Genomic DNA, 27590 nt, shown 5'->3' with positions numbered 1-27590 from the left:
TGAGTATAGGGCACTTGCTACATCAGCTTGTTATATTATCTAGCTTCATTCGATCTTACAAGACTTTGGCATTAAGTCCCCTTCTACAAAAATATTTTGTGACAAGTGTTCGCTCTTGCCGTAGCCAATAACCCGGTGTTTCATGCTCGCGCCATGCATACTGAAATTGATTGTTATTTTATTAGAGATTGTATCAAACAACATCAGATTTTGGGTTCACCATATTGCCACTCATGATCAACCTACTGACATATTTACCAAATCACTCAACCTTCTTCGTTTCAACCAGCTTGACAATTCAACCACCCATTGTAACCTTGAGGGGGGCTGATAAGAACAAATGATATGCATTTATACCTATAGATAAGTCGGCTCACTACTCCATTTGATATGCTCCACCATCCCTATGCTACAACAGCTGTCTTCCCTCTTTAGCGTTGGATCTCTGCTGACACAATCCTCACCTCTCATTTATAACTAACTGATTCACAGGAATATGAGACTGTAGTTGTATATAGATAGTATCACATTTTACTGTTCATAGTGGTGAATTAACGAAAGCTCTTTAGCTAATTCGGCTTTCTACACTGTTGCTTTTCTTCCTCTATTTTATCTCAGGTGCAATTCATTGTTCATTAGGAAAGAAGTGGTGGCTTAGAGGGTATGGTCTCCGAAAATTCGTCCCCGGCCTCCGCTCGCTTTGCTATTATCTTTTCGGGGCGAGTTTTAACAAAATTAAGTTCCGGGATAAATTTTGAAAGGCATATGGGTTTGTAGATAAAGATTTCACCCTCATTTTGTGAGGACTTTATGATCTGAGTTCTGGTTTCCTATAGGCGCAAGCCCCTATAGTTAGTTACCCCTCTCAATCATAAGAGAGAACTTTTGATTAAGGCTAGTCGTCAATCAGAAACGTAGAAAATACGTATTATCTGGCATATAGTAGCGGCATTGGGCATGGTATTTAGAAGGATTGATATTTAAGAGGATGGTGGTGGAATGGATGATGGACCCGATCAAGATCCCATGGTTCCGTTGTCCCAGGTCATCGTGGTCTCTTGTTTACTTAGTCAATTGAGGTAGTCGACCCAATCTGACAGAAGGATCCTTGTCGGCAGCCATGGATTGCTTCGTCCATGGGGACCTTGTAGACCTGGGGTGAATATTTGCCTAAGGGGACAAATTTGAATCCACCTTAGCTGACAAAGGGCTTTGTGCCCTATCGATTATATCCTATTTATTCATATATCAAGGATTTGATGCCACTAAGGAATGCATTGGCTCTGGCCATAACCGATATTTTGTGGTGCCATTTGGTGGCAAAACCACTTGGTTCAGACGGCCACGGGTCATAACCGTTTATTATGCGATGTCATTTGGCGTCAAAACGCCGTTTAGAGGACATGTACCACATCCTTATTGACAGGAGATTATTTGAGATTGAATCCTAGTGATATTTTTGACCAGACATTTGGCTTTATGGGAACTGAAGTTATATTCGAATTTGTCCACCTTGACAAACTGTTGCGGAGGGTGAATGGATTTTCTTTTAAGTGGTTGGATGGATTATATTTCAAATTTAAATATCTAGATTTTGGGACTTTTTGGAAGTTTTGGATTTCATTAGTGTTTGGGTGGCATTTTGGATTATTTGAAATGGACCCCTCTAGTTGAGATAAGCATTCAACACGGTCATTATCGGGGTGACTTTAAAGTCACTTGAAAACATTTGAATTTTGATGGGGGTTTGAGAATATTTTGAAATATTTGAAATTAACCCCTCCGATTGAGATATTCTATCAACGTGCCATAATCGGGGTTTTCGTGGTCATTTCCATTTAAAAATTGAACCTTGTCGACTCAACCAAGCTGTTGACCGAGGATCGGTTTCATAGGCTTTATGCATTTGTTAGTGAATTCTCATTGTTATAGACCTTGAAGGCCTAATATGAATGTATTAAAATAAATATATCGGACGCTGCAACCGTATATTTGTTTGATGGTACGAACTCTGTCGACTTCTATTGATCCGTATAGAATGATCGGGTTCGAACTTGAATTCACTTATTAACCCACCTAATATTCCTAGACATCACATGTGTACCAATAACACGCTCATCGGGGCCCATGCGGATGTTTGGATGCATTTTGTAATTATTTACTAAACCTTATTGACTCCTATTTACTTGCTTCGGAGGACCGAGTTCAAATTTATTGACCCGTGCAGCATCCCTAGACGTCATGTGTGTTCCAATAACATGCTCGCCGGGGCTCATGCGGGTTTTATGATTGCACTTGCTCTTTTTGTGTATCTATGTGTACAAACAACGGTGCATGTGCAAGGGTAAATTTTGGACATTTGACAAGTCTTCTACAGTGGCTCGTAGGAACTCGTATTTGTTGTAGCCCTTTTGTATTTGCCCATTTGGTGCAGGTAGACTGTCGTGCACTACTTGCTTATTTTACGCAAATAGATTGTGGTGCATTAACGAATCTCCTATTTTTTGCTCGTAGATACTCGTATTCACTACAAGTCTTTTATATCTTTTTGCAAATAATGCATTGTACATACAAAGAGTTTCCTACAACGACCAGCAGGAACTTGTACTTGTTATAGTCCTTTATACATTTATGCTTGTATATTGCATGCCGTGTGTAGGGTGGGTCTCCTGCAACCTTGTAGACATTTGTACTTCACTACGTATTCTCTACCCTTGCTTGTAGGGAGTCGGTGTATTTGGTAGCTGTTAGACAAATGTTGGTCGTGGAGGTGCTATAGTATCTTTGCTATAACAACTGGTAGGTATCCCGAATGTGCTATGAACATTCGTATGTTGTCTTATGTACATTTGTAAGGAGCTTCACTCTTTGTTGTGTTTATTGTGCGAGTTCATCACATGTCACCTATCAAATTCTTCTGCTCGTAAACGACACTCTTTTAGTGATTTGGCGTGATGTGCATACTTTGATTTGGGGTCGTACAGCCCGTGACACATAACAGTGCACTACTTTATCTCTTTTTGAATACATATGTTCACGGGATGTACGAGCCGCCTAACTTTAATAGCTGACGTGCATGCTATTTAGAGCATCCATGACTTGTAATGTGACGAACATTTTTTTATCTTATCACAAAGGGTTCAACCAGAAAATTACCGGGGATGTGCGTGAATTCCTACGTGTTTATAATGAACACAAAAGCAATTTGTAGGAAAGGTATTTTTTTAACTTTTTTTTATTTTTACTTTTACCCCCCCCCCCCCTTTTTAAGATAACTATCAGCCATATTCAGGTGTATTTACGCTCGTATTTCACCTATTGGTGAATGCTCAAGGAATCCAAAGTTGTAACCTTGAAATGATGTCTTAGGATTCTAAGCTAGTGAGGCCTACAGGCATACCTTTTCTGTCTTGTAGCAAGGGATCCTAGGCTGGTGGGGCCCACAGATGTACCTTCCCTGTCTTGTAGCAAGGGATCCTAGGCTTCTGGGGCCTACATGTGTACCTTCCCTGTCTGCTGGTGGGGCCCGTGAATAATTCAAATTCAATGTTATAAATAGGAGGTGGTTTCAATTCATTTTTTCCCATCCCATTCATGTAAGTAGCTTTTGTAGGGGATTAAGGTGTGCAAGCCAGGAGTTAGGAGGAAGAGATTTGGTTTCTATCCACCAATGAACGACTAGTTTCCTTATAAGTTCAGTGTAAGTCATGTTGTGTATGATATGAATTCCTTTCTTCTTTGATTTTTTTAGTGTCGGGATCCTAGGGTGTCATGTGTTTTATTTTTTGTTGACTTAGAATTTTAGGTGGATTTAATTTTTTTTTAAATCTTCTAAATCATGGGTTCTATTGAAAATTTCGGCAGCATTCTGGCATCGTCCCTGCATAGGGGGCTGCATCAGAAGTGTAAAGCCTTCCCACCTGCCAAGAAAGGCTGTCACGGTAGGTGTCAGGTGACACCACGGCCGCAGTCTCGTTCCCCGCTCGCTAATAAAAGCGGTCATGATGTCTTCAAGTATCTGTTTAATGTATAATATTTTTCTCGCCTAAAAGCAGTCACGGATACTTAATTAATCAATTCTTTTACAAATAACAAATTTTTCTGCTAGCTAATAAAACCTGTCATGTGTACTTATATTTCATGCATATAAATTTTTTTTCTCGTTAATAAGAGCAGTCACGGGTACTTATGTTTCCTCGCTCGCTAATAAAAACGGTCATGAGTACTTATTTCATGCATAGAGTGGAGAGGAGGGACATTTATAAAGAAATTTCTCTTTCTTTCTGGAGAGAAAATTTTCTCTCTCTAGGCTAGAGAGAGAAAGTTGAGGATGATGGGAATTTTTGATTGGGAGGGTGTAGAAGGTGTGTAGGAGTGTTGTTTGTGAAGAGAGGTTGGTGGTTTAGTGAGTGGATGTGGAGAAATAAAAAAAATAGGGTTAGGGTTTTTGTAGGTTTGGAGAGAAAGGTTGGAGGAAGAAGAAGAAGATGAAGGAGAGGAAGGAAAAGAGAGGAGAGGAGGAAAATGGAAGGAGGAAGAATGAAAAAGAAAAATGAGGAAGAGGAAGAAAAGGGAAGGAAGAAGAAGGAGAAGGAGAATGGAGGATGGAGGAAGGAGAAGAAGAAGAAGAGAAGTGGAGTTACCTTGGAGTTCTTGGAGGGAGGCCGGCGGTTGGATCGCAAGAGAGGAGAGGGAGTTCGGATGGGGGGCGGCTCCTTGGCATGAAAATGGCATGAGAATGAGAGGAGGGGTCGGTTGGGAGAGAATATGAGGGCTTAGGGGTTTAAGTGAGGGTACTTAGGGTATTTTTGGGATTTTTTTATTTAGAAAACTTCTTTTCTTTATTTTTTTAAGACCTTTCTCTCTCCCTCTCTTTAAATAAAATAATTTAATTATATGGCACAAAATAAATTTTTTGTGCATCAAGTTGGTCGCCACATCATCGTCATCGTCATCGTCGCCTAGATTTGTGCGCGAAATTTAATTTTTTTGCCGATCGATGAACCCCATCAATATGGGTGTCGATCTTAGCTATTTTCGTTGCTCCAGACGCATCGGCGTTGTCCGTTTCGCGAACGGAGGTCATTCAGTAATTTTGGATTTTCGATCGACACGTATCGGATGAGTTTTTGCTCGATTTCGAGCTCTTTCTCTTTTGAAATCCACTTTACGCGGTCGACTCGACCCCCCCGACATTAGTATTAGGGTCAACAAAGGGAAAGAGGTGATGAAAAGGTGGAGGAAAGTTTCTCCCACATATTTTATTTATAGATAATGTAGAGAAGAGAGAGGGTGAGAATGATAGAAAGAGTGAGAGAAGGGGAAGGTAGTGGAAAGATGAGAAGCATGAGGTTGGAGAAGAAGAAAAAGAAGAAGAAACATGGAGATGAAAGAGAAGAATATTTAGGGAATGGAGAAGTAGAAGGAGAAGAAGAGCTAGGGAATACTAGTAGAAGGAGAAGATGGGGATGAGGGAATCAAACTAGGCTTGTAAGTCACGGCGGCAGTCTAGACTGTGGCCGGGTGCAGGAGGGGCTGCACAGCGTCAATTGGCTGGTCAAATGTGGTTAAATGACGGCTAGAGGAAGGACTGAATAGGTGGAACTGTGCTAGAGGGCGGCTGATCAGTCATGGATGGGAGGGGAGTTTGATGTTGGATTGGCGTGAGGAGCGTAAGATCGGGAGGCCTACGCGACTGGTTGAGTGATTAGAGTGATGAATATAATTATTAGAAAATGGAGTTAGGGTTTAGGTCTATTTTCTTTTCGCTATCTTTTTGATAAACTTGACTTAATATAGAGTACAAACATGTCCTTTCACTCACAATGAAGAGGACAAGGTATAGGGTTCTTGGAGATTTTTTTAATTTGTTTGATTTTAATATTTTTTATTATTTTGAAATAATTTTATTATTAAAAATACTAACTTTTAAAATTTTAAATTAAAATTAAAATGTTGACCTCTAAATATTAACCAATAGAACAAAAAATCAAAATACCTATAAGCTGTTGGATCCACGAACTCTGCCAAAAATCCCTCCATAAATCCCGCAGAAATCCCGTAGCAGTCTGCGAACGGCGCCGAACCAGTCCTGATATCCCGCTGCGATCGCGTCTCATCCGGGATTTTTGCGTGAAACCAGCGACGATGGCCTCGATCCTACTCCCATTCAGAACTCAGATCATAAAGTCCTCACAAAATGAGAGTGAAATCTCTGGGTAGTGTCTTATCTACAAACCTATTTGCCTTCCAAAATTTACCCCAGAACTTAGTTCGTTAAAACTCCCTCGCCGAATAAGAAAAGCGAGCGGAGGCCGGGGCCGAATTTTCGGAGCCCACATAAAATTTTAATAATTTTTTTTTAATTTGAATTGACTCACTCGCGGAAGTTTCCTGGCTCGCGCACTTTTAATTGTGCCTCATTTGGCATACATGGGTGATTTTTTTATTGATTTTCTCATGCTTATGGGGCTAACAACTAGGAGGCTACACATGTCTTAAAATAGATGAATGTCCTTAATGTCTTTCATCCATCTTGCAGATGATAGTACAAAAGCAAATTTCTTATGCTTGAAACTTGTAGAACTTAACTAGCTGACATGACAGTATTAGGTTTATTTTGAGACAGCTTTCTTATTATTTTCTAAAACAATTTCTTACTACAATTTTTTTTTAACTATAATTTATACTCGAAAGTTGCTTTAGAAAGCATTAAGAAAATTGTCCCAAACGAAAGCCTTAGTATTCCCTTTACTAAAAAATTTTTTTCTCGATCATTGAGCATATTTTGGAGTTCAACAAATGCTCATGCGTGCTTGGAGATTTCAATCCTTGACCATGTTCCTAATGGAGAATGCCTTACTAAAAGAACATGAACTTCTTACAACATTAAAAAGAAACCCCATTTTCATAAATCTTCAATGTCCATACAAATTTGATTCTAATATTCTTTAGAGGACATTAATGGGATACTTTAGCTTTGATGTTAAAGAATAGAACCATAATGTGATACATTATCAATACCACTAGTAGGATCACCAGTAAGACCAAAACTAGAAGAAACATAATGTGATACATTATCAAACCTTTTCATCCATATTTTAATGATGTCAATGCTTTGTTTTTGTATAGGCATTCAAAAAGATTGATCTCTCTCATTTAACTTCAAAAACTTTCTCATACAGTCCCACATTCTTATGAGTTTGAACACGATGATCTTTTAGTGTTTTAACATCACTTGTGATAATTTTTCTTCATAAATTTTATTTGATATATATGTTTAGCCTTTATTTATCTTCTCTTAGCATCGACTTTCACCATTGTAGTTTACGAGGGACTAGTAAAACATCAAATAAATTCTATGTAATTAATTATCAAATCTTCAAATACAATACTCTAACAGAAGTATTTATATACAATCATTCTCTTAGTCATGTGCATCAAAACTGCATTTATTTGTTTATTGAAGGGTTGTAATGGTATCACATGTCCACCATCAACTGTTGATTGGGAGGCTGACGAATACAGCCAGTGAAGGGCAATGAATGGTGGCGAACTAATGGTAGAATCATTGTTGGTAGCAATTTTGTGAATAGGGAGAGTCCTGAGTTGCGACTCTACGTGGGCTCTGCATTCACCGAGTAGGATTAGAGATGGGGAACTTAAATTCTTAGCCTCTTAGGGTTTTAATAAAAAAAACATAGGTTTTTAGGCTTTATTTTAATTTTTATTGATTTTGGATCCCATATCCTAAAAATTTATATTAAAGATCTGACTAAAATATTTTTAAAAACTTATAATGGTTGCAATTTGAAACCCACGTCTTAGTGTTTTCTGAAACTTTAGGAATAAAAACCCTGGCCTTGATTAGTTGAGGCATGGGTATTCAATGATGGAGAAAACCTGTAGGTTTTGAATGTTTTTTGCAAGCGTCTCAAAACAAAATGGTTTTGAGGTGTAGGTTTGGTTAAAAACAGAAGCTGGAATGGCTGTATTTCAGAATTCCAGATTTTTCAAAGTTTTGCTATTTTTTAAGTTTTCGGTGTTCCGCAGATAGAGCTCTTTTGATACAGAAAATAGCTTTGTGGTTTTCATATGAATCCATTTAGAAGGTAAGCAAATAGCTGTTCGAAAATCATGGTTGATTGTTTGCATGGATTAGGAAACCATTTGGAATGGCAGAGTCGTTAAAGCCAGCAGTTTTTTGCGATTCCTGGGCTATTGGTCTGTCCTGGATTTGGATGAACATTAAATTTTGCTAAAAAAAAATTTAGTACAAAATTTTTTTAGGTTCTTTAAAAAGCAGTAAGAAAGTTGTTGTCCTTATATTCCCTTTAGTAAAATTTTACGGATTTAAAAAATAAAATAAAATAAAATTAAAAAAACTTTTTTTGGCTCTTACAAATTATTCTTTTGCCGATACAATACAATTCATTTTGGCCACTTCGTGGCTCTACTTGTGTAATTTAAGAACTGGCTGATACTAATGAATATTGCAGATGTCACAGGTTAAAGAAATTACAGCGCCAAAATCTATATGCTGACATGAATCTCGTCCAGCTACGACTATAATGACAATTACCGGAGTTGAAGAATGCTGTGCAGAACGATATTTGGTGGTATTTTGCTATTTATTTACTCTTTGTATTTATAATACTGTCACTTAGCTGCTATATCTTTAAGTTAATGTAATATAAAGATTTTATTTTGTTGATTTTGCATGTGTTGTTTCGTGAAAAATGACGGTGTCTACCTGTGCCTTCAAATGGATTCATTTTTTAAAAATAGTATCTTTGTTATAGATACTGCTGTAATAGAAGAATTTTAACAGAATCCTTCAATGGAATGATGAAATATTCTTATTTGAAGAATTTACTTCAAAATGGATTATCAATTCCTACTGGGCTTGTGATTTTTTGAGCATTGTTGGGACTTTTTCAGATGTATTCACTACTAATTATAAGGGTGTATTTGTTCTTTCATATCTTCCTAAAATATAATTATTCAACTTTTCCTAAATAAAATTTCTTCATAATTTTTTATTTGATGTGAAGTTAATTTTATTATATTTAATGATAATTTATTTGTAAGATAAATTAAACTTCTTGCATATAAAGAGGTGAAGAATCATTTAATGAGTGAGCAAGATAAGACAAAGACTTCAACTATTTTTATTTATGAGAGGCATAATAATAAGAAAATTAAATTGTGGGATTAAACTTAAGCATCCATTGCTACATTAGAGAGAGATCATGATGAACATGATTGTAGTAGTTAAGATCTTTCCTCTTATGTGAAGGCTATTCAAAAATTTTGAACTTTAAATTTGATTTTGCAAATAAGTTAATAATTTTGATGTCCTAATCATCTTGTTAATCATTAAGACTTGCAACTTTTCATGCTGATTTAACCTCTAATGTTATTACTTTCTTGTCTATTAATAATGATTATTATATTCTTATTATTAAATGCTTTGATTTCTATATTATTTTTTTGGGACATCACACAACGCATACACATAGACTCGAACCCGGGACCTCTTAGTTGAAAGTCTAAGCTCTCTACCAATAGACCAAGGAGAGCAGTGTTTCTATATTATTTGATGTTATAAATTTGAGGATCTTGCTAATGTTATTTATTTATTTATTTGTAAGATTGTGACTGAAAAGAATAAAGCTAATAAGCTTTATATTATACTTATTGAGAATATTTTATGTTAACGAAATTCTGAAGCACAATGATTTTGCTTTACAGAATGGAAGAAAATGATTAACCTATGGTTAGCCTGGGTGTTGGTTGATAACAGGTGTAGCATCTATGTTAATTAATCATAGTAGTAGGTGTTGATTGATAAAAGGTGTTTGTGTAGGTTATAGTGGATGTCATTGTTAGTTGATGAGATCTTGTTGGGGCAAGGGAATTGATAGCACTGGTAGCACATGAATGTCAAGAAAGCCCTAAAATTGGTTCGGACATCCAATTAAAACTTGTCACGTGGACTGCACTTTGATTGTGCTTTTTGATTGTGCTTTGAGTGCACTTTAACCGCGCTTTAGGCACGCTTTGACTGCGCTTTATCTGCACATTACCTGCGATTTACTTGGGCTTTACTTGCATTTTAATTGCGCTTTTGACGCGCTTGACTTAAAATTCCGCGGACACATGTACATTCCACATGTCAATATTTTATTGGTGTCCGGACGTATCTCTACGTCTGATGACCGGACCTAATAATTTTCCTAGAGATGGAGGCACAAAGAAGCCGAGCAAGATTTTGCTCCAAAAGGGCATCGACAAGATTAGCCACATGTGAACGTTGAGGAAGAAGAAAGGGCAACGAGATCAAGGATCTCACTTGGAATTAAATAGATAGAATTGGTGGCTTTTGTATCTACGGAATGCTAGTGGATAGGGGTTTCAATTCGGGTCGACGGGTCGGGTTCGGGTCGAACTCGACTTGACCCGGCCATAAATGGGTTGACACTAACCCGACCCGATTTTGCAAACGGGTTAGGTTTGTCATCCCGGACCCGACCTGTATGGGTTACCGGGCCGACCCGACCCGCGAGTTAGAAATCACGTCGAATTCGACCCGTTTGTTAAACGGGTTGACCCTAACCCGGATTTTTTGGGTCGGGTTGGATCAATAATTGACACCCAGTAGTGGAGAGTTTGAACATGTGATTTTTTTGTTGTTATTTAAAAAATTTTAATGTTATGTGAGTAAATATATAATTTTAGGTGTTAGATATGTAAGTACAATAGTTTTAAGTAATATGTATTAAAACCTTCGTAAACATTTTTCTAAAGGTCTAGGAGTGAGAGCTCCTTTTGATCACATATTCTTTTTTATTTTTTATGTAGGCCAGCAACTTTAAATTTATCCAACTCAGACAGGTCCAAACCAAAAGGGTTTTCTATAATGCCTTCCATGGTAGCTAGGCTAGTCAAGACTATTGTTTCCACCACAGGCGCCTATCAATCTCTCTTTGGAGCTCCTTCTTGTCTCAACACTTAATTCTTCCTAAGCTTCTCAACATTTATCTCCAAGAGTTTTCAAGGTCAATAGCATGTTTTTAACAAGTTATTATGCTAAGCATGAACTATTAGAATATTTTATGGCAAAGAATAATATTTTACCTATTACTTTATTATATATATATATATATTAAATTGTTTCCATTTGATAGAAAGTTACACAAATCAAATTCAGGTTTTGTTTGTAATAGTTTTTTTATTGCTTTATAAAGAGCTATTATTGAGAAAGTAATTTTTTAAAACTATTATAGAAAATTGCTTCCTAGTACAAATTTTTTCTTTTAAAGCAGCGTGGCTAAATTGAAAATTATAGTTCTAGTCTAAAAAGCAAAGCATTGAGAAAGTTGTCTCAAATGAAGCCTCAAATTTGAGTTATTGGATAGGTGAAAGTTACACTGATAAGATTTAAATAGTTAGTTTTGAGTCGAGTCAAGTTAAACACAATCCATAAACCAAGACTTAATTATTTGCTAAAAAAACGGTTCAAATTATTTAAATAATAGCATTCAATCGATCATATTCATATTACTCGAGTCAGCTTGACCTAACTCGCAGCAAAACATATTAATGAATTGATTTGATGAGATAAATTCGGGTCTGATCTTGCCTATAATAACTGATTGAATTCAGATTAAGTATTTTGGATCCGACCAATTTCGAGTGAAACCTAAATTAACCCATTTAACTCCGACCGACACCTCTTTTGCACTAAGTATCAAATAAGCCAGGATTCTTCCCAACGACCTCCTTGCCGGGGTAAACTAGAGACCTCCTGATTAATGCATGTGAGACATTTGACAATTTGTAGCTTTGCAAATAATTTAAGGGCTTATTGTACAAATGGAATCTTCTGTAATGAACTTAGCATCATCAGATAATTAAATTTTATTTGCTACCTGTCCTGCTTGTTCTATTCTTTGTCAAGAAGACAGCCCCATCCAATTCCAACCTCCTATGCTTGTGAAATTTGAGCCTATGTGATTATAAGAATGAATTAGTTAGCCAATGGAAGATGCCTTTTTCTTTAATTTAATTAGTTAGATTGTTATTGTTATTAGCTTAAGAGTAATTTATTGTAAAGGAAACCACTATTTATAGCTATAGAAGGAGTAATTATTATGTCCGGACAAAAAACCGGAAATCCGGACGTATACCGAGCAATTAATACCAAGTGCTCAATACCGAGTTTCAGGTGACATGACGCATGATTATTGGTCTCTGGACGTGTCAGATGACTTGACGTAATAATTGCTCCTATAGAAGACAGGCACGCAACAGTGTATGTTAATTAACGGAGTGACTTGTTTTATTTGAGTAATTATTCTAGAAAGAAGCAAAGGAAGAGGGCATGGTTCTATGGAAGATAGAATAGGGCATCTTTCAGGTGGTTATTTAAAGAATTGTGTACTGTCATTTGCCTTTTTGATAATAATTGAAAAAGTGCTGAGTCCCTATATGATTGATGAGGCCCACCGGTGGTTCAACCCACTATATAATTGGAGTAATGCTATAGTTTGAAGAATATCACGCTATGCGTTCTAAGTTTTTTTTTTTTTTTTTTTTTTTTTTGGAGATATTTAGATCAATTAAGTCAAATTCACATACGCAAGACTCGAACTCAAGATCCTTTGGTTAGCAGCCAAATCTCCTAACCAACAGACCAAGATGAGCTGCGTTCTAAATAAATTCATGAAAAAGTGTTAAATTATATTTTGTTTTGGTGAAAGATTGGTTTACCAAAATAAAGAAAAGCTCTCTTTTTTTTTTTATTATTGTGTATGAATTTGAGTAAGTGAAGCTTTACTAAAAAAAAAGCAATATATTTTTTTTTTTTTTTGGATAGTAATGTTAACCCCATAAGTTACATGACTCATTAATTTGGATTACTCATATTTAATTTTAAACATTTCAAGTGAAACATCAAACCCAACTTGATCATCTAGCTCAAGAAGAACAAAAATGATAAATAATGGGTTGAATTTTGATGAGTAATTGTAATATTTAGCATAAAATGATAAATAATGCTCACAAAATTAAAATTTGTTATAAAATAAATACTATTTATTTATCAAAATAATTTAGATTATCTCTCTCTCTCTCTCTCTCTCTCTCTCTCTCTCTCTCTCTCTCTCTCTCCTCTAACTAAAATCCTAATTTTATTTGCAAATTATTTGATTTAAATTGTTTCCGATTGACTCTATTAGATGCATAGTTTCTAATTAATTGATTGACCTATTAATGCTATTTCAAAATCATTCCAAAACCTTCCCTTGTGGTTGGCCTCATTGCAATTTCTTCTTAATGCAATTTTTTTTTTTTTCTTAAGCCTTACAACTCCCTCCAAAACTCCTTGGCTGCGACTCCCCTCTCTTGCACCAAAAAAAAAAAAAAAACAGAAGCAATGGGCAAATATTCTCTTACAAAGTATCATCTTAGAAATAAGTTGAGAGTTCTCTTTTGGATCATCCTTTCACCTTGCTTTAGTAAAAACAAATTCATCCTAAGGTTGTGATGAAGGATGGATGAACCCTCAAATCGACGCAGCGTAGCGCCAAGGAAAAAAAAAATTCATCCTAAGGTTGGAGTAGACTGATTCTAGCTTAATGATATTCATCTTCAATACATTGTGTATGAGATTCACTAATTCATCATCTCTTCCATGATATGTTGAAAGAAAATTGATTTCGTTCTTAGTTTATTATTTTTGAAATTAGTCATTGCTATGATGTTTATTGGCTTTCAAAACTAGTTTCATGCTTATTTTGTTGATAAATTATTCTCATATTGAGTTGATAATATTCTATTTTTGAATAATATTGAATATATTTTGTGAAATCTCATTTAAATTTATCATTTTGTTGCATAAACTTTTATTTTCAATTACAAAATATCTTTTCAAATATTTTATTTTTCATCTTATAGCTAATTGTGTTGTGAGAGAAAAATTATCTTAAAAATCTTGAGAGATCTATATCATTATTGTATATTTTTTTCTTGATATTTTAACTTTTCGATTGCACTTGCCCCATTGTAGGAGATTGCATGATTTGATTGTTGTAAGTGGTTGTACTCACTTGTTCTAGAAAAGCACAAAAGTTTGTAATATGATGATATTGGTTAGTGATTTTTTTAGCTAGGGTGGCTTGGCTTAGACATTAGCCAATTTTGGGGTTTGGCAAAATCGCGTAAAAATTTTAAGCCTCTACTATCTTTTTAATTTTTCCTCTCAATTGTGTTTTCTTTGTTTTCTACTTGTTATTTTAAATCAACTTTCTTTTTCATTATAATCAAATTAATATTTTTATTTTATAATAATTTTTATAGTACACCCAATTAACACCCCCTCACTCTTGGCTGCCATAGCAACTCTCAAGTAATTTCCAAATTTATGTGATCATGCATGGAAGTGTAAAAAATATAGAGTATGCACAAATATATCAATAAATGTAACTCACATATACAATATAGGTTAACGCTGAGGAGCTTAACTTAGACCTGTCAATATTGGACCCGACCCGAAAAAAAAAAAAAAAAAACAGAAGCAATGGGCAAATATTCTCTTACAAAGTATCATCTTAGAAATAAGTTGAGAGTTCTCTTTTGGATCATCCTTTCACCTTGCTTTAGTAAAAACAAATTCATCCTAAGGTTGTGATGAAGGATGGATGAACCCTCAAATCGACGCAGCGTAGCGCCAAGGAAAAAAAAAATTCATCCTAAGGTTGGAGTAGACTGATTCTAGCTTAATGATATTCATCTTCAATACATTGTGTATGAGATTCACTAATTCATCATCTCTTCCATGATATGTTGAAAGAAAATTGATTTCGTTCTTAGTTTATTATTTTTGAAATTAGTCATTGCTATGATGTTTATTGGCTTTCAAAACTAGTTTCATGCTTATTTTGTTGATAAATTATTCTCATATTGAGTTGATAATATTCTATTTTTGAATGATATTGAATATATTTTGTGAAATCTCATTTAAAATTATCATTTTGTTGCATAAACTTTTATTTTCAGTTACAAAATATCTTTTCAAATATTTCATTTTTCATCTTATAGCTAACTGTGTTGTGAGAAAAAATTATCTTAAAAATCTTGAGAGATCTATATCATTATTGTATCTTTTTTTCTTGATATTTTAACTTTTCGATTGCACTTGCCCCATTGTAGGAGATTGCATGATTTGATTGTTGTAAGAGGTTGTACTCACTTATTCTAGAAAAGCACAAAAGTTTGTAATATGATGAGATTGGTTAGTGATTTTTTTAGCTAGGGTGGCTTGGCTTAGACATTAGCCAATTTTGGGGTTTGGCATAATCGCATAAAAATTTTAAGCCTATACTATCTTTTTAATTTTTCCTCTCAATTGTGTTGTATGTGTTTTCTACTTGTTATTTTAAATCAACTTTCTTTTTCATTATAATCAAAATAATATTTTTATTTTATAATAATTTTATATTACACCCAATTAACACCCCCTCACTCTTGGCTGCCATAGTAACTCTCAAGTAATTTCCAAATTTATGTGATCATGCATGGAAGTGTAAAAAACATAGAGTATGCAAAAATATATCAATAAATGTAACTCACATATACAATATAGGTTAACCCTGAGGAGCTTAGCCTAAAAACCTACTCACCCAAAGTGATCCTCGCCTTGAGGAGCATTCAATAGAGCAAAGTCATGGATAGGCGTGCATTCACCCCAATGAAACTCAGACTATAGGAGCTCACTTACATAGAGTTCAATCAAGGATAAACATGTTTCAAGTGAGTTTGATCGGAAAACTCACCTTAATAAGCCTTTATTTGAAGAGATACTTGCCTTATTAGGACTTAGCTATTTCAACAATTCTTACTATCCAAGGGCATCCATTTTTCATAGATATCCCCATCCAACATACAAGAGGCACTCACCTATAGAGCATATAGCTATGGATCCATCAACTATGTTTATCCCAAGGCACTTACCTATAGGACATATACCCTAGAAGGAACACTGCCCACCTTAAAGAACTCGCCAATTTTCCAAGGCATTCACCTTTGTAGACTCCCCTAAGGTATTCATCATAGAGGACTCATTCAAAGCACTCTCCTTTGAGAACTTGACAAGGTCATTTGACCATGGCGACTCACCACTTGCCCAAGGTACTCACTAATGACATCTTGAGTTACGTCAAAGATAGATGGGCATGTTTGTACTTTTCATCCTAGTACATATATCTACATATGATTGTATGTTTCAAATCATGTATTATTTCTCTATTTTAATGGTAGCATTTTTTGTAAACCTTTTAGTCCAATAAAGGACTTCACTCACAAAGAATACTTGGCATCTCAGCTGCTCTCAAGACTTATTGACTCTCCTCCTATTTTTTTACTATATCTAGCAAAACTTATTAGTAGGGTTGGCTATCACTCACAAGAAAATTTGATCTAATATCCTACACGGTATAGTGAGTGAAGAGTAATCAAATAAATATTCAATCATGAAGTTGGAGAACCAAAACTTCAAAATTCATCATAATTTAATGGAGATAAAAGCAAGGCTCATTCGAATGATTTAAGAATTAGTGGGGCAAGCTTAGAAGGATGCCCTGAAGGGTACTCTCAACAGATCTTTCGACTTAACAGTATGTAGAAGATGATCTCGTGCCAAAACACATACTTCAATGCCAAGTATTAATCAGAGTTATATTAACACTAGTGATGAAGAGTACGAAAGATCTAAAGTCGTACAACATATTTTTCATAGAGATTAAGCCACTCACTTAGTTCAAAATTCCTTATATAGAGTTATATCACTAAAGACCCGACTCTATTGACCATGTTGCATATTTCAAGTTGGCAATATTATTGATGGGCATCAATGATATGCTAAAATTTTAAATTTTCTTTACTACCTTTAAGGAAATCACCCTTTAGTTGTTTTCCCACCTATCGTTGGGCATCATTATATATTTCTCCTAGTTTAAGAAGATGATTGTCACGTAATTTGTGAGCTCCTTGAGATCGCTCAGTAATTGACAAGCTCTCTTAAAGAAGAGGTGGGAATCAAGTGAGTCACTAAGGAGATTCATCATCAGATTTTAGATAGAGGTGCTAGAAATCATATTGTTGGAGTCAACAATCTCACTAAATGCTCTGACCCAAGGCCTTCATAAAAGCCATTGACGTACATGCTTAGTCTCTATCAGTTGTGAACATTAGGGTTTTGGAACTTATTAGTAGTCATGTGAACATTGAAGAATAAATTAGTATAACCAACTCTTCCTTAGCCACTCACCCCAAAGTGCTGCCAAAAAGATTAAATCACCCCCAACATCACGAGCATGATAGGAATAGCCCCAAGGCTCAAATGGTGGAGAGAAGCAAGCATATATAGCAGGACTAACATTATGGGATTCAACAGAGAGTACCCATATTTGTGAAACCACTAAGGATCATGAGCCTACTTGCCCCGTGAATGGAAGAATAATCATGTGTAGCTCATTACTACAAAAATGGTGGGGTGCACCCTATTTATAAGTATCCTGAGTATCCAACCATCACTCTCCTACATGTATCTCTAGAGTTGGTGGAAGACATTCAAAATAAGGAGTTCTTTAAGTGCCCAATGTCAATGAAAGTGGACTCTCACACCATATAAACATTTAAATTTTATATATTCCATATGGATCACAATATATAGAAGATTATTGACTCCTCAAGATCCTAATAAAGGACTTGATAAATTTAGGAAAATTAAGGGAGTTCATCCTAGTAAATTCAGGCATATGATCAGGGAAGGTTCCTATAGAATACTAGGGGAATGATTCGGTTCCTACTTACACCCTTCACATTGCTGGGAAAGTGTTTGATAGCTATAGAGGAGATAGAGTTGAGATGTCTAAATGAGAAAGTCTCAAGTGAATCATTTAAAGGAGGTTAAATCAATTACTATGCCCTAAACATCAATAGTTAGGGTCGCTTCAGTTACCTTCATCATAGAAAACAATCCAATAATATCCTGGTGGTAGCTATACTAATCACTGAATACCAAATCAACAATGTTATTATTAATACAAGGAACTTTATTAATATATTTTTAAATATATTTTTCATATGATGAATATGATTTCTTTTCAACTCACCCTCACTATAGGTCATTATTAGTTTATCGTGTGAGTGATAAATGATCAAAGGGATGATCACTTTGCACTTCACATAGAGAGATGGTGAACAAAAATACACAATAATAGTCGACTTCATGTTGATGGATTTTCTTGCAACCTTATGTGATCTTTTGGTGCCTATATTGAATATTTTTGGAGTGGTCATCTCAACTTAACATGTGTTGTCAAATTCAAGGATGGATGTTAGGAGTTCAACATAAAAGTAAAACTAATATAGTCATGAGCTTGTGACCTAAAAGTTATAATGAAAGTGATGAATACGTTGGAGGAAGTGTTGTAGCTTGAAATAGAAAGAGTACTAGGGTTTGAGGCATTAAGGTGGTGAAAGATTTATTGGTAGTATAATGTGTCCTAGAGCAGATCTTAAGAACAATTTTATCCTTTAGCCCATAACATCATAACAAACTCATCTAAATTCTCAGAGATAATGTTGAGGTCTTTGTTTGGACTATGACAAATATGTTGGGGGTAGATGTTGAAGTCATGTACATAGGCTTAATATCAAGAATAAGGTTAGGACTATCATACAAAATAAGGAAGATAGTAGCCATCCTATCCAAGACTATACATAAGGAAGTAAAAAAACTCGTAATGTATGAAGGTACAATACCTAAACTAAATCTCCAATGTTTTGATCATGTAAAAGGTGAATGGAAAGTGGAGGATGTGTATAGACTTCACCAATTTGAACTCAACATACCCGAAGGATGCATACCCACTCCCAATGATCAACTTGCTTGTCTTCTCAAAGGTTGCATTCATGATAATGATCTTTCATGACACATTCTTTGGCTGCCACAAAATAAAAATAAACCCCAATGAATGTGAGAAGACATCATTAATCATGAGGAAAGATTTATACTATTAAAAAATGATATCATTTGACTTGAAGAATATTGAGTGAACAAATTAATGAATGATGAATTGAGTCTTCAAATATTAAAAAGAAATAAATTTTGAGGTGTATGTGGGCAGTCTAATTATGAAGACAAAGTTGCTAAGGTAACACATTCAAGTCCTAATAGAGATACTTTCACATTAAAAATATACAACATATAACTTAACCCTCAAAATTATACTTTTAGAATAAGTTCCAAATTCTTAGAGTTCCTAGACATCTTAGAGGGTCCAAAGTAAATCCTGAAAAATTGAATGTGATATTGTAGATGTCATTGCCCAAAACTATGAGGGATGTAGTGACTCATTTGGCAACAGTCAAGCTTAATTGCTTAATCTTGAAGATGGGAAATAAGTGTTTATTTTCTTTAAAGTCCTCATAAGTGCAATCTACTTCACAAAAAGTGTAGAATGCAAAGCAACATTTAGAATGCAAAGCAACATTCCAATGATTAAAAATTCTCTTATCCTTATTTACACTACTACAAAGCCCACAAGTAGGAGAATATTTACTATTATAGCTCACAATTTGTGAAAATGTTGTGGATCGATGTGGTTAGAGAAGAAGGGAAAAGATAATGGCCAATATATTATGTGTGCAAAATTGTAAAGAGCATCAAACTAACGTATCCAATCATAGAAAATTTGATGTGATCATCTACAACCATAGCCCATGGCTCCAATATTCTTCTAGGCCACTAGGTCCAAATCATCATCAATCACCCTCCCAAGGAAGCATTTGCCAAACCCGATCATTTTTGTTGGTTACTCAAGTGGGAGATTGAACTTATCAAGTTCTAAATCTCCTACACTACAGTATAGCCATCCAGGTTTAAGTTATAAATGACTTCCTTATGGACTTCAATTGCATAAATGTAGAGAATGAGGTGGCAAGTGATAAAGATAATACATGGAGAATGAGGTGGCAAGTGATAAAGATAATACATGGTATATATACTAGGATAGAGCATCGGGTGACCACAGAGTAGGACCAGGCATGGTCTTAAAAATTCTAGCTTTAATCATTTGAACACAAGTCATTCACATAAAATGTTAAGTCACCAACCACCAAGCAAAGTAGGAAGCCTTGGTTACTGGACTAAAGTTTGTAGTCAGAGGTGGGGATTATATACTTTAACTCATAGTTAATGGCATGTCAAGTTAATAGTGAATATAATGTGTGAGATAAATCTTGTATAGATGTCCCTTCAACTTAAAAGTGGAGATTAATTGATTCAAGCCCTTCAAAATAATATAAATTCTAAGGAAGTAGAACCAATTCGCTAACTTGATATCAAAGTCAAGGAATCGTGATGAAGTGGAGAAATTTGTGAAGGAAGTGCACTAATGTAAGTGTAAAAGCTACTTGACAGGAAGGATGCTCACTCATAAAATCATTAGACAAGGGAACTTCTGACTCAATTTAAGAAAACACTTACAGAATTTCTCCAAGAGATACTTGTAATGCTAAAATTTACTCTAATACAGTTGCAACCTTTTCATATGCTCCAAACCATAACCATCCCTGACCATTTACTATTTGGGGAATGCACCTTCTTAGGTCATTTATTGTCACTAATGGACAAAAAAAATCATCTTGGTGATGCTTGATTACTTATCTAAATTGATTTAAGTAAAGGTACCAAGGAGGATGACAACTAAGGTCATGCAAAACTTCCTATGGCCTAAAATTATTTAAAAGTATGGGATACCTATGATAATCATCAGTGTTAATGGACCTTCGTTCATTGATAAGAAGGTCAAAGAAATCTATTATAAGTAGGGGATTCACCTTAAATTCATCGTAGTTCATCACCATGAGACTAAAAGGTAAGTCAAAAAGGTAAACAATGATATTTTGAACCAAATAAGAAAAATGTTGGAGGGAGCAAAAGGAAACTTAGTAGAGATATTTCTTTTAGTTTGAAGGGTAAAGAACTAAACTTTTCTTAAAAATTAGATAAATAATGTTTCCACTCCTCCATAAAATACAAGGTCTTATTGTTAATCGAATATGGGTTACATAGTCAACGTGGGGTTGCCAACATTAAAATTTATGGAGGAAGAATGTCACAACCTGACCCAATATGACTTCGTATCACACAGGCATTATCGTGTTAGATTGAGACAAGATTGACACCAAGATCTAGCTAGAGAAATACAGAAACAAAACTTTTATTTTATATACTACAAAAAACCACTACTAATTGCTTCATAAAGTATATGATAATTGAAAATCAACAATGATTTTGATATATCATCTAAAAATATATGTATAATCTAAGGTGTCTACAACAGTGCTTAGCAACAGATAATATGACTAAATAAAATTTAAGACTGCAAAATAAAACTAACCAACCCAAAAGGCATATCTACATTACAGATCAAAGCTTGATATCCAAAACTACCCAGCTCACTCCTTACCCTTTTTCTTGCCTAAAAATGAAAGAAAAATAAAGAAAGAGCTAATATGGCTTAATAGGCTATAATATCCTAAAACAAAAATCAATAATTAAAACCAAAAGAACTGAAAGTAATGTGATATAATAATAAGCTAAAATACTATTCAAACACCTAAAACTGAAATGTATATTAATATTGAATACAATTAAATAACTATTGAACTTTATTGAAACTAAAATATAAATAAATATCTTAAAATATCCCTCATACTCTAATTTTTTGGCATATTTATTAGTTTGCATAATCCCTCATCGGTAGCCCTTAGGCCCCAACATCATAAAAAATAGGAGGGTAGCCCACTAATTCTAGCATAATAGAATCCCACATTGGCAGCCCACTTGCTCCGGCATAATAAAATCCCACTTTGATAGCCTAGTGGCTCTAGCATAATAGAATATCACATCGGTAACCCACTAGCTCTGACATAATAGAATCCCACCACGGAAGCACACTGGCTCTAGCACAACAAAATACATTTTCACTTCAAGAATGTCTATTTCTTTCAATGTCATTATATATGTTCAATACATTTCATTAAATAAATCATGATTAGAATCGGCTCCGAAATTACTAAAATGTCTAAACGATAGGCAACATAAATAATACTAAGAAAAAATTCACAATTTCAAAACATAACTAATTTACCATATGTTGTATAAAATATTGTTTTAAGACTTTAATCATACTACAACATGATTTTTCAAAGCCCAATTATTTTTTATTCTATAAAAATTTCATAAATTCCAAAATCATCAGAGAAATTTTTTTAGAAAATATTCAAAATATTCAAAATCTCAATCTCTATAACATATAAAAGGTTCGCAATGAAAGTTTTACCGATACAAAGCAACCTCATTTTTTAGTAACAAAAATTAATTTTATTAGAAAAATCCCAAATAATCAAATTATTGAAAACTAATATTGGTAAAACATAACCTACCTCAAGACGAACAACTTTTTTAATTCGACTGATGGCTAAAAATGACTAGCTAAAAATGAAAATAAAAATGTGTAATATAGCTCTAGAAGAAGGCTCCCCCCTTTAGGGAAGCATTTCCATTAAGTATCATGTGAGTCCTTTCCAATAGAAAGTATTGATGACTTCTCCTATGAAGATGAAATATTTGGTGGATGGTGAAGCCAATCCAAGGTAATCATGAATCAAGATTCATATTGTAATATAGAAATGTGTAATATAGCCCTAAAAGGTGACTCCTCCATTAAGGCATGATCTCCATTATGTATCAGGCTAGTCCCTTCCAATAGAAAGTCTATATTACTCTTATGATGATGAAATTTCTGGGGGATGGTGAGGGTAATCTAAGGTGTGATATATCCCTAGAAGGAAATTTCCATTTTGTGATAAGATTCATACTATATAAAACAAGCGATCCATTTTATGATAGGATTCATACTATGTAAAACATGTATACCGCAAACAAGTCTAGATGGTTAATCTTATTAATACATAAGCTTAATGAAAGTTAAGACCCATATAATGCGACATCATGAAAAGATTATTCATCAACAAGAAATTATAAGTTTATTCATTCATAAGAACCAGCCAAGTTAAAAGTTATAATATTTAAAGATCACTAGTCAACAAGTGAGTATGCGTACATTAGTCAAAATCTAAGATATGAAAATATGTATGCATTGCCATAAAATGTGAGAAGGAAAATAAAATTTTTCTTTTTATTCATTTCAAATAAAATTACATTTTTCTTATAAGATAAAGAAAAAAATATAAAATATTATAAATATCCATAACTTGGCTTTTCCCATCACTCTTTGCTAGATGACTAAGGTATCTCATAGAAGTAGTTCTATCCACAAATTTTCTATTTAGTTTCTTATATGAGACTATCTTTTATAGGCAGTACTAAATGTATTCAACATACTTCTTTTTTTTTTTTTTTTGAGATATGCAAATTGCATTAAATGAAAATGAAAACTATTACAAACTAAAGCAGAAAAAAACTAATAGCCATCCTTTCAAAACATAGTGAAAGGAAGCATTTATTAAAAAGATAATTAAGCAAGATTAGAATATTTGAAAGATATGAAATTCCATAAAGAAAATAAGATCCTCTACTCCATATTTTAAATCAATTGGGGTGGAACGGATAACAAAGATTAAAACAACCCAAAAGGTTGTTTACTATCCCAGAATTCCCGATTAAGTAAAAAATAGAGAATAGAAGAATCTTATTTCTCAATATTTTATCCCCATCTTTCAAATACCCACAAAACCTTAATTTAAAATCGAAATAAGACTTAAAAAAAAAAAACAACTAATAAAAGAAAAAATCATTACATGTAAGCAATAATCTTCATGCTTGCACCACCATTGGATCTTCACAAAGACGATCAACTTCATACAAACCATGTTTTGTATATCCAGTTGCAAATTCATCCATCTGTCCATCCATAGACCTCCAAAGTTCTCCAGGCCTTTATCCCATTTCTCTTGATACTCACCATTATCACCCATCATAAACTTAGTTATGAGATAAATGGTGAGGTGCAGCCACCACTTACACCAAGACTCCCCAATTTTCTCCCTCTAAGGCTACCTTTGATTGGCCCAAAGGAATTCAAATCTCTATTAAATTTTTTCTTGTGATGAGCTATTTTATTTGGCAGCTGAAATTGACCATCATCAATTCTTTTAATATTCTGTTTCTTTAAATTAGCTTCAACCATATATAAATTTCCAGAATCTGGAACATTTCTGGAATTTGGAGCAGCTTTTTCAATATCTTCAGTAGCCCTTACTTTTGGATCCTCTCGAGCATTATCTTCTTTAATAACTCCTAACTTTTTCTTTTCAAATAACTCATCTTGATGGCTTGAACCTTCAATTTCCTTATCCATAACATCATTTCTTCCAAAAATCTGCTCCAATTCTCTGTCTTCACCTGGAATTGCCTCCAAATCATTAATTTGATCTATATCCTGAGTTGAGTCTCCCTGAACCACTCCTTCAATATTAGCATCCAAAGCAAGCAAATTGACTTGCTTACCTTGAACAGGAGTATTATGCTCTTCCATTTCTAATATATTTCCAATCTCAGGACCATGAGATAGAACATTAAACTTATTAGAAGTATTCATATGAACTTGAGTTGAGTGAACCTCATTGTTCACAACCGAATGCTGAGCTGCAGATTTCTGATTTTGGCTCTTCTTCAATCTTTTAAATTAACATGCATCCAAGGGATATACACATTTGAATCTTCACTAACAATTTCTTCTACTCCCAAAACTTTCTTCCCTTTATTCAAATCTTCCTTCCAAGTCTTAAATTGATCTTCTTTCAAAGCTTCCGGGCACCTCTCAACATTATGTCCAATCCTACCACATTTGAAACATAAATATGAGATTTTCTCGTACTCAATTTTTTGGAAAAATTTACCATATAAACCTTCAATCCAAATTCCATGAGATAGTTTAGAATCAGATTGATGCGAACACAAGCTCGTGCAAATTCTCGTATTCCTCATTTAAACATTTTTCCATCCAAGAACAATGGAACTCCTATCTTTGAAACAATCTTTGTAACATTAACCTCATCCCAACAATGTAAAGGCAAATGAGGCAAACATATCCAAATTGGAGAAGATAGCCCTTTTAATGAGGTTGGAGAAAATTGAGGTGTCCATTTATCCAACCCTATTATATGTCCTCCCACAAACCAAGGACATCCACTTAGCACTTCTTCCATAATTTGAGAAGATTGAAACGAACACAAAATCCAATCAAGACCTAAAGAGGTGAAGTGAAATTTTCCAAATCTATTCCATTGCCTTCTTAACTCGATGCTTGCCTTCTTAACTCGATGCTACAAAGAGAAAAAGGAACACCTCTCCCAAATACTTTTACCACAAGAGATTTCTGAAGTAGTTTAATGTTCTCACATACCTTTTTCATATTCAACTTTACCACATTTGAGTCTACCTCATCTTCAGGATCTTGATCTCTGCAGTTCACTTTAATATGATTGGTTTGAACCCAATCATTAACCTATCCAAACTTACTGCTTTCAGGAATTGGAAGAACATTCCTACCTTCTTCCATAAGCCTTTCTTCATTTGATCTCAAATCTTTATCTTGTGTTACCTAATCTAAATTCAAATTCAAATCCCTTGAATCTTGATTATCCACATTTCTTTCAATAACAATTGGGTTAGCAATTCTTCTAACTTTTAATTTGAAACCAATGGATGAAGATGCTTCCGACTCATTAGCTGATAGCAAATCCTTCTTTCTGAGTGAAAGAACATTCAAATCATTCTTCTCCATCTTATCAAATAATCTCTTTCCTTTATCCATCACCGGAATATCCTCATGCACAGGAGTAACACACCCTTCATTGAAAACCAGAGAATGCTGATTAATCAACCCTTCCCGAAATGGAATGTCTCTACTTTTGGATCTGACATGAACTGAATCAGTAGGATGCCACGCAGAGAAAGGAATGGAGGTGTCCCGTTCATCATCTACCGATGACCGGCTACCCTCCACCACCATCCAATCAAACTGGGAATAGAGGATATGAAATAAAATTAAAAAAACTCAAACTTTCTCTCTCTGAAAACCTAAAGCCTCTCTCTCAAGCCTCTCTCTAAAAGATTTAGCTCTTTTAGCCTCTCTCAACATACTTCTTGTAGAGCACTTTCTAACACTACAAAGTATTAATGAACGCTACCTAACACTCCTACTTCAACTTAAATTCCCTAACCTATTAAACAAGTTCTTCAGTGCTCTACCTCACTAACTCTTCATCCTTTTGAGCAATGTCTTTCTTTGAAAAGTCATGCAGAGTGGTCTCCCTCTTTATGAATTCAACTTTGAAGGATTTGGTCTCCTTCTTGGATATCTATCAAAGTAATTTTTTAAAAAAAGATAAGTCATTACCTTTTGGGTGTCCTTCTTTTAGTTGGTAGACATTGCCTCTTCGCATGTTGTTTTCTCTTTTATGGATGGCTCATCAAGTTAAAACCAAATCAAGCTGTCCCTAGAAGATGAGAGAAACACTGCGTTCAAAACCCATATAGGAATATTTTGTTATAAGATAATTCCATTTGGCCTAAAAAATGCTGGGGCAACCTACCAGCAGGCCATGACTCATATCTTTGATGACTTAATCCATAATCAAGTCGAGTGTTATATCGATGATTTATTTGTCAAGAGTAAAGTTAAAGAGTCTCACATATATGACTTAAGGGTTGTTTTTTAATGGTTGCGTCACTACGATTTGAAAATGAACCACTTGAAGTGTGCCTCCAGTTCACTTTAGGGAAATTATTAGGATTCTTAGTGAGGCATCGAGGAATTGAAATTAACCCTGCCAAAATTGAATCCATCCTAGATATGACACCTTTTAGGAGCCTTACTCAGTTAAGGTATCTTCAAGGTAGGTTGGCATATATAAGGAGGTTTATCTCCAACCTTTCTGGAAGATGTCAACCCTTCTCTATCCTTGTCAAAAAGGACACTAAATTCATATGGGATGAGAGGTGTCAAAATGCCTTTGATGAAATCAAGCAATACCTCTCTAATCTGCCAGTTCTAGCAACCTCTATTCTGGGGAAAACTTTAATCCTCTACACTGCATCCTTAGATGAATCCTTAGGTGCCCTGTTAGCTCAAGTCAACGATGAAGGGAAGGAGAATGCTCTCTATGACCTTAGCCGAAGACTTTTGTCCACTGAAGTTTGATATCCGTCAATTGAGAAGCGTTATCTCGCTTTGGATTTTGCAGCTCAAAAATTAAGGCATTACATGCTTTCCACTCGATTAGATTAATTTATATAGTTAATCCTTTGCAATATCTTATGACCTGACCTACATTATCAAGACACCTAGCTCGATGGTTTATGATATTTCTCCAATTTGAGATTACTTTTATTCCCCTCTATGTTGTGAAAGGGTAGGCCATTGCCAACTTCCTGGCAGCACACCCGCTGTCGGCGGATTATCCTTTGAATGATGATTTACCTGACGAAT

General features: G+C 34.7%; 1 protein-coding gene across 1 annotated transcript in view; it reads left to right on the top strand.

The window, feature by feature from the left end:
• Nucleotides 1-8893, top strand: part of LOC110103085 (adenylate kinase 5, chloroplastic-like) — a gene marked incomplete at its 5' end in the record, with an annotated part of 84966 nt that extends 76073 nt beyond the window's left edge. Inside the window, one exon of the mRNA XM_020831644.2 lies at nt 8499-8893. The remainder of the gene's footprint in view (nt 1-8498) is intronic.
• Between the last annotated feature and the right edge of the window lie 18697 nt (nt 8894-27590).

Source organism: Dendrobium catenatum, unplaced genomic scaffold (genome assembly GCF_001605985.2).
Source record: "Dendrobium catenatum unplaced genomic scaffold, ASM160598v2 original_scaffold_235402, whole genome shotgun sequence".
NCBI classification, from domain to species: Eukaryota; Viridiplantae; Streptophyta; class Magnoliopsida; order Asparagales; family Orchidaceae; genus Dendrobium; species Dendrobium catenatum.
The sequence above is the reverse complement of the archived record's forward strand: the minus strand, read 5'-3'. Positions and strand labels throughout refer to the sequence as shown.